This window comes from Coptis chinensis, chromosome 1 (genome assembly GCF_015680905.1).
Source record: "Coptis chinensis isolate HL-2020 chromosome 1, ASM1568090v1, whole genome shotgun sequence".
Classification (NCBI taxonomy): domain Eukaryota; kingdom Viridiplantae; phylum Streptophyta; class Magnoliopsida; order Ranunculales; family Ranunculaceae; genus Coptis; species Coptis chinensis.
This window is the reverse complement of record NC_141456.1, coordinates 45,661,567-45,669,828: the sequence shown is the minus strand read 5'-3', so window position 1 is coordinate 45,669,828 and position 8,262 is coordinate 45,661,567.

The following is an 8,262-nucleotide window of genomic DNA, read 5'->3' as shown; positions in this document are numbered from 1 at the left end:
GTAAAAAGAAAGAAAAAAAAAGAAACTCTGTAGTTGCGAGAGATGATGGTGGCGCCAGTATTCAAAACTGGTTTTAACCAAAAACATGATACGGTGCATCGACAGCCAAGGACGGGCACCGTAACCACTTTTATTTAATCTGTCCCGGTGCATACGGAAGTGAAAGTAACACATGATACGGTGAAGCGCACTCTAAGGAAGGGAATCGTACCTGTGTCCCATTGACTTGGCCCAGTTCACCCTTGTGGACTTAGTGAACCCGGGTTTTGAGCTATCTGACCCGATTTTTTTTTTGGTAGAAATGACCGTATTACACGGATGAAAGATAATCGAGAAGAAAAAAACTCGATGACCATCGTAGACTTGGTGAGGTGGAAAGAAGGTGACAGATACAACGTACACACGACGCCACAACGATGGTCACTTAAAGAACTACGGAAAATACGAGTACTCGAGAGATTTGAGATGGGCGAAGTGTATAAATTTGAAATGAAAGTCGAAGAAGATGAAGTAGTAACGGCTTACTCACAATTAAGTTGCGGGAGTGCAATTCCGTTAAACAAAGAAATTGCGCAATTATTGAGTTATTTTGTGCTGCCGAAGAAGAGGGAGAAAAGTTCGGAAAATATGACAAAGCGGTGGCAAAAAAATTCGACAAAGATGAAACGGTATGTCGGATTTTTTTTTTCAGCTTAGCTTCAAATTTTGGTTAAGTCTGAAAGACTAACGAAAAGATTTGTATTTGCGTCGCAGGTCGAAACGGCGGAATTACGAGCAAAAGATATTGACGAAAAGTTTTGAACGGAAAGATCACAATGCCGTAGAAAAAATAATAATAAAGAAGCAGAATAAAGTGTTCGCTTAGAAAGTTAACGTAATGCGAATTTTTGCTGCACGGAGAAACGACGGTATTACGAGCAAATTATATTCATAAAGAGTCGACGGAGAAAAGTTTAACACAGAAAAACGTCAATTAATGTCGTAGAAGAATTAAAGAAGCTGACCGAAGTTTCGTTGAGAAAGAGCGGCACAATGCCTTAGAAAAAAGAATGACTGCGGAAAATAGTTAACCGAAAGCACTAAGTGAAGCGAATGCAGATTTTGAAGAAGAAAATGAAGATTTAATTGAACAACCCTAAGACAATTGACAGAGACAATTGATTAGGTAATTGTGTGAATGTAATACCATAGAGCTAAAACTTCTTTTGATGAAAAATAACAATAAAGTATGGATTTGCTATTGAATATTGTTGTTGTGACAGATAACATACCTGCGGAAAATTGACAATGTTGTTGATTTATGTAGTTGAAATGAAATAGAACGAGACGCCCCCATGTAGAGAAAAACACCCTTAATGCTAACTTAACTCGGCAAAATTAGACTAAGCGAGTGAAAAAACGTTCAAGCTTCGATTGGTAAAAAAAAAATGCGGTGACTTAGTCGGATATTGTCATAGTGATAGTAACGAACTAAGCGAGCGTAAAAACGTTCAAACTTAGACTGACGAAGTTAAACTTAGTAACTTCGTCAGATTTTGTCGTAGCGATAGTAATGACTAAGCGAGCGTAAAAAACGTTCAAACTTAGACTGACAAAGCTAAATGTGGTAACTTCGTCAGATTTTTTTTGTAATGATAGTAATGAACTAAGGGAGCGTACAAAGCGTTCAAACTTAGACTGACGAAGCTAAATGTGGTAACTTCATCAGATTTTTTCGTAATGAGAATAACGAACTAAGTGAGCGTAAAAACGTTCAAACTTAGACTGATGAAAAGATGACTGCAAAAGTGATGTGTCTTGACCCTTCGCTTTTAACGGCGGCGGAGAGATAAGCCAATAAATCTGCATGATGTAAGTCATTTTAGGGTCTTTGAGTGATAGAGATGCTATCAAATTGTCGAGCAAGACTATGTATCAAACTAAGATAAGCCGCCATACGCCATTTCTTGCTTCAAAAAGACCCACCAAACCGATTGGCAACAAGGCGAAATCCGTGTATAACCGAGCTTTGGCGCCCCGTCAAAAGCTGTTCTCAAGGCACAGATGGCAGCCTCATACTCGGCTTCGTTATTTGAAGCGGCGAAGCTAGTGTCGCACAGATTTCCCAATCTTTTCTCCGCCAGGTTTAACAAAAAATGCATCCAATTCCAGACCCAGATTTACTATGGGTGCCATTTGAGTAAACTATCCATAGGTCAATGGGATTAGGAATTGCATTTTCATGTTGGTCTTCGTCGCCCCCAGTTATTGGCGGCAGAATGTCTTCCATAGATTCTTCCAAGTATTTCTCCAGTTATTGCAATGCCATCTAACAATCAACGTTCCAAGTTGCCGCCCCCTTTAAAGTCTGGAAGAAGGGATGACAACGATCGGAATATTTAGAAATAAATCTATGAAGAGCGGCAAGCCAACCAGTAAGTCGTTGAATTTCCTTATTATTTTTTTGGTGATGGCATATCAATAACAGCGCGTATCTGATCAGGATTAGCCTCAATACCTCTACGAGTCATGAGGTATCCCATAAATTTTCCAGAAAAGAGGCCAAAAGAACATTTGGCGGGATTGAGTCTCATGTTATACTTGTTAAGCCTATCAAAAACAAGTTAAAGATCGGAAAGATGATCACCAGTATGCTTCGATTTAACGACTATATCATCGATATAAGCCTCCATTATTTTTCCCAACAGATCGGAAAAAATTGTATTGACAAACTTTTGGTAGGTTGCACCGGCATTTTTCAGGCTAAAAGGCATAACAGTGTAGCAAAAAATGCCTTGGGTCGGTGATGAAGGCGGTGAACTCTTGGTCACCCACATTCAAAGATATCTGGTAGTACCCTAAAGAAGCATCCATGAAAGATAGGCGTTGGAAGCCCGAAGTGGCGTTCACTAGTTCGGAAATTCGTGGCAAAGGATACGGATGAATCAGACAAGCTTCGTTAAGGTTCAGATGAACTTTATGATGAGTGGGAAGTTACATCAAAGGGATTTCGTGCTAAGTGGGGTGAAATCCATTTTATCTAGAAGATTTAAACAGACAGACGCCCCCGGTCGAGCCTATGTGGAAAATGACACCTGCCATTACCTCTTACAAGAGTTAGAGATTTTAGGCGGTACACACGTTCGGGTTCGACTGGAGATTGTCTTTTTCTTTGCATGTAACCAGTTTATCTAGGTCGGTAGTTTATCTGGGATTGTGGTCTTCCATCTAGTTGCTTCTGTTACACCTTCCATCCCTGCCTGGTCGGACCTGTCTGGGATGACAGTTTTTCTCAAATCTGCGAGGTCGGCGGCCTTCCCCCGGTCAGTCGGTCCAAATTTAGGATGAAGGTTTTCCTTATACTTTCTTCCTTGACGCCTTTTTTCCCTGTCTGGTCGGACCTGTCTAGGATGGCGATTTTCCGCAAATCTGCAAGGTCGGCCTTCCCTATTAGGTCGGTCCAGTCTGGGATTAAGGTTTTTCTTAAACTTTCTTCCGTGACGCCTTCTTTCCCTGTCTGGTCGGACCTGTCTAGGATGGCGATTTTCCTCAAATCTACGAGGTCGGCCTTCCCTGTCAGGTCGGTCCAGTCTGGGATTAAGGTTTTCCTTATACTTTCTTCCGTGACGCTTTCTTTCAGAGGCATTTGTATCGCCGTTTGTGGTAGCGGCGGCGGCGGTGCTACTGCCTTCCGAACCTAGTAACAAAAGTACGTAACTTTTCATCACGTTGTTGCTTGATGTTCAGAAGTGAGTCGACATCCTTTGGTGTCTTGCAATTGTGGCGGAAACGATTAACAAACTGATTTTCTAGTTCATTGAATTGATCTTGAAGGCAACTCATTAAACCAGCGTAATGCTTCTCCCTTTAGAGTTGATGGAAAGAGCTTACATATGAGCGGATCATCTCCACCCCATAACACCAACTTATTTTTGATCGATAGAACATGCAAGCCAGGATCTCTTTCTGACTCATCATAAAGTTCAAAATCGGGTTGTTTGAAGTCGGGATGGTGGTAAGCTTCTTGAATGTCGAGCGAAAACTTATCAAGTACGCCATCATTGACTGTCAAGTTTTTCATTCTTACCCCCTTTGACTCTCTAACGTTAAGTTCTTTTCCAATCAACTCTTTCAACTGTTGTTCTATTAGAGTTAAAGTATTAGCTCAAACAACTGAACGCTCCCGGTCGTGCCCATGTGGAGAAGGATACCTTCCATTATCTCTTATTGGAGTTAGAGATCTTTGGCGGTACGCACGATCAGCTCCGACCGGTGATTGTCTTGTCTATCCCTGTAACCAGCCTGTCTAGGCCGGTAGTCACCCTTGGCCGGGTGGTCGGTATAATTATACCACTTCTCCATGTTTTGTTGTTTTGTTCGATGCCCGCCTTCCTTCCCATCATGTCGGACATATCTCGGATGGCGGTCTTCCCTGAAATTGCTTCTCAGAGGTAAATCTTCCATTTGAGATCGGACATGTCTAGGATAGTAGTTATCCCTGGCAATCCGATTCTCCCCATAAGTACGGGTAATAGGGTCATTACTCTTAGAGTGTGCACTGGTTGATTGTGTTTGAGAAATAACACGTTGTTGAGGATGATGAAGTGGATCTTCAAGAAGGTCCCATACACTGGAATGGCCTGCGTCCCTTCGTGGTTGCCTTGATGTTGTTGAATTTGCAGCATCGTCCACCGGCCTTTGCCTCTTTGCCAGCTTCCTTCTCAAGTTCCAATTTAAATTTTTGACTTGTCGTAACTCACGCTCAACCGTATTAGGGGTGAATTGGCTATTACTATCACCTTTTCCGTTAGTTGGTGTGAGAGTAATGTCCACGTCCATATCCATGTCAACTGAAGGATCGACATGGACAGACGGCGGACCGCATAGAGGATTACTGACTTGTCGGTTTTCTTGTTGCAAGACTGTTAGGGTTGGTGCCGGCGGTTGTACTGCCTTTTGCAGTAGTGGTGGCGGAGGCGGTGGCGGTTGCACTGCTACAGTTTGATGTCGAGAATTGATCCTACCACTAGGAGCAACTTGATTGTTCAACGGTTCTTGCATTGGCCGATTTGACTTTCGAGGGTTGCGAGTATTATTAGCAGGAGGAATATGTCGACTATTTGGTCTGCTTCTTGTGCTTACCATCTTGATTGTTTCACGTGATAATGAATTCTAAATTCCCCACAGACGGCGCCAATTATGTTTCGGCAGTAAACTGGTTCAACACAACGAGAGCAATGGTAAAGAAAGCACTAAGAAACAGAGGAATTTGATGTTGGGGGAGATGAAACTGAACCAAATAATGGCTGCCTACATACCCAAGATCTATTCTCTAGGGATCAAGTTTCAACGTAGTTCCTTATGAAAAATAATGTGGTATTTATATAGGTAGAGTAGAGAGTCCTTGTAGCTCAAGTATTCTCGTATCTTGAGTAATTGTGATAGAATATAACTGTCAACTGATAATTATCTCTTTGATAATAAATGAATCTGGACATAAATCAATGTACATTAGTGGCAAGCCATGTGGCTAAGGTTCAGCCTTAGACCCATGAGTTAATGGGCCTGTACATTGATCCATGGTATTGCAAATTGGGTTTTAGCCTTGTCGATTAAACGAATAAAGTGGAGACTCCTACCAATGGACGTTTTCCATGTAGGTGGGGGTTGAAACAATACGTATACGTAATATATATTTGACTATTAGCGTCCATATACGTATTACTGATGTGCATTTGCCAGTTCGTATAGAAATACTTATAGATGATACATCTTTTCCTATTAGTATTTATATACGTCTGAGTATAATATCTTCACATGCTACAATCTCTAACTACATATGAGTATATTATCTATGCTTGGTTAGATTTTATATGCATATTTAGTAATTTTATTTAACAAAAAAAAAAAAAACCGTGCATAAATTTTAATAATAATAATAATAATATTTTGCGGCTTTATCCTATGCATAAATTTTAAATAACTTTAAAAAAAAAATCACATAAATCTTAAACATATTCCAAAAGTGTCTAGGAAACTTGGAAGATTGATGTTACTTAATTAGAACCATGCTTGCATGGAAAACCTCCCTCATATCTTTCCTGTGACCTGGCTGTTAGTTTATGTACACGTATTCCTAGCTTCATTGCTACGTTAGCAACAACTTAGGCCTACGTTGTTCACTTCTAATCCTTCAGAAAATAATAAAATTCAAGTAATAATAAGTTCTTTTTGTGCATCAGATCTAATTTTATGCTTGCATGAGATTAAGGTCTGGTAATAATAAATAATTTGAACATACTTATTGTAGGGCAAAATAAGTTAGGCAATTGCGTAAGTTCTCACCTCAACATAGTTCTTCATCTGTTAATAAAAATCATAAAGATCCCTTGTCGCCATTAATTTCATTCATTATGGCTGACAAAACTTCACCAGCTGAGAAGCCCCTTTCAGACTTCTCTACTGCCTTATAGGAAAGACCTTCTTCCTGTATCAAACTTAAGGATATTGCCAGCGATTTTTGAATCCCGCCTAACGTTTTTGGATTGTTACCTATTTATCATGGTCTAGACAATGAGAAACCTTACAATCACCTCTGTAGGATTCAGCAAGTAGCCACCACATTTCACCATCCATCCGTCTCTACCGAACAAGTCTTGCTTAAGTTGTTTCCTTTCACTTTAGCTGATAAAGCTTCAGTTTGGCTAGTAGGACAACAACCACAATCCATAGAAACATGGAATAAACTTGTGCAAGCTTTCATGTTACAATTTTACACTCAGAAGATGCAATTCTTTCATCAAAATCCTCATGAATCCTTTACGGAAGCATGAAGTCGATTTACTGATCTTCTTTTAGAATGTTTTCATCATCAGCTCGACACCGCTGCCCTTGTTCGTTCATTCTTTAATGGACTTTTCGATCATAAAAAAACTTGATATAATGAACGACAGTTGCTTTATGGACAAAGGAGCTACTGAGGCATATAATTTTCTTGAAAAACAAGCAACAAGAGGTACACATTGGGGTAACACTAATTCTTCTAGATCATCTAAGGACACTGTTACAAAAGCTACATCTATTTTTAAGGTAAAACCCGACCCCGAATTAAAAAATCTGACAGAATCCCTGACTAAAAAAGTAGATGCCCTCACAGTTCAACTAAAAGATGAACTACCAAAACAGGTCATGAACGTTAACACCTCCCCATGTATTCTTTGTCTCACTCCTGACCATCCTGATGCTTCTTGTCCCTTGTTATATGCCCCCCTTCCAAACCATCAAAAGAGGCATGTGCATTTAACATTCCTAATGCACCTTGGAGACAACATCCAAATTTCGCTTGGCGCCCAAACACCCAACAGATGGCTCCTCCAGGTTTCGCCAATCCACCTGTTCGACCATTCCCTAACTATATTCCATACCGTCAAGAAAATAATCAGCAGTATCAACAAAGTTAAAATTAGTTTCCAAGTAATTCCAATTCTAACTATCAAAACAATCGCAACCTTGTTCCAGCCAATCCTAGTTCCGACTATAATCCAAAACTTCTCAGCAATAATCATGAACTAGTCCCTATTGCACAACCTGTGCCACTCGCTACTGATAGGACAAGCAAGACTTTCTTAGCTTACATAAACCAACAATCTCAAATACTGACGTCTATCCAACAATCACATCAACAATTAGTGCAAGAAAAGAGTCAGAAAGGCGTGTTTCTTGGACAAGCAATTCTGAACTTTAAGCCAGCAAACCTACCTTTAAACTCACCAATACACTTGGTACAAATGCTCCAAAACATTATGAGGTGAATGCAATCACTACTCTTCGATCTGGCAAAACCGTAGACAATCAAATATGTATGCTAGATGATCAACCAAAGATAACCGGAGGTTCTAATGAATCTGTTTCTGATAATGAACCTACGATGGAAACACCAAGTCCAACAAAGTCACCAACTCAAAAATTGGGAAACGAGCAAGTAGATCCCTATGCCAAATTCCGCCCTAAGACACCGTTTCCTGCCCGTTTGGCAAAGAATAAACCTAATGAAAATTTTGATGAAATTCAAGAAACTTTTAAGAATTTGACAATCAACTTACCTTTTCTCGATGACCTCAAACAATTGCCAAAACATGCAAACTTTTTGAAAGATATGTGCACCATAAAAAAGAGAACCAATGTTCCTCAACAAGCGTTCCTCACCGAATAGTTTTCGTCCATCACCGAATACAATGGTATAGTCAAATACAAGGACCCTAGTAGATGATAAGAGCCCAAAAC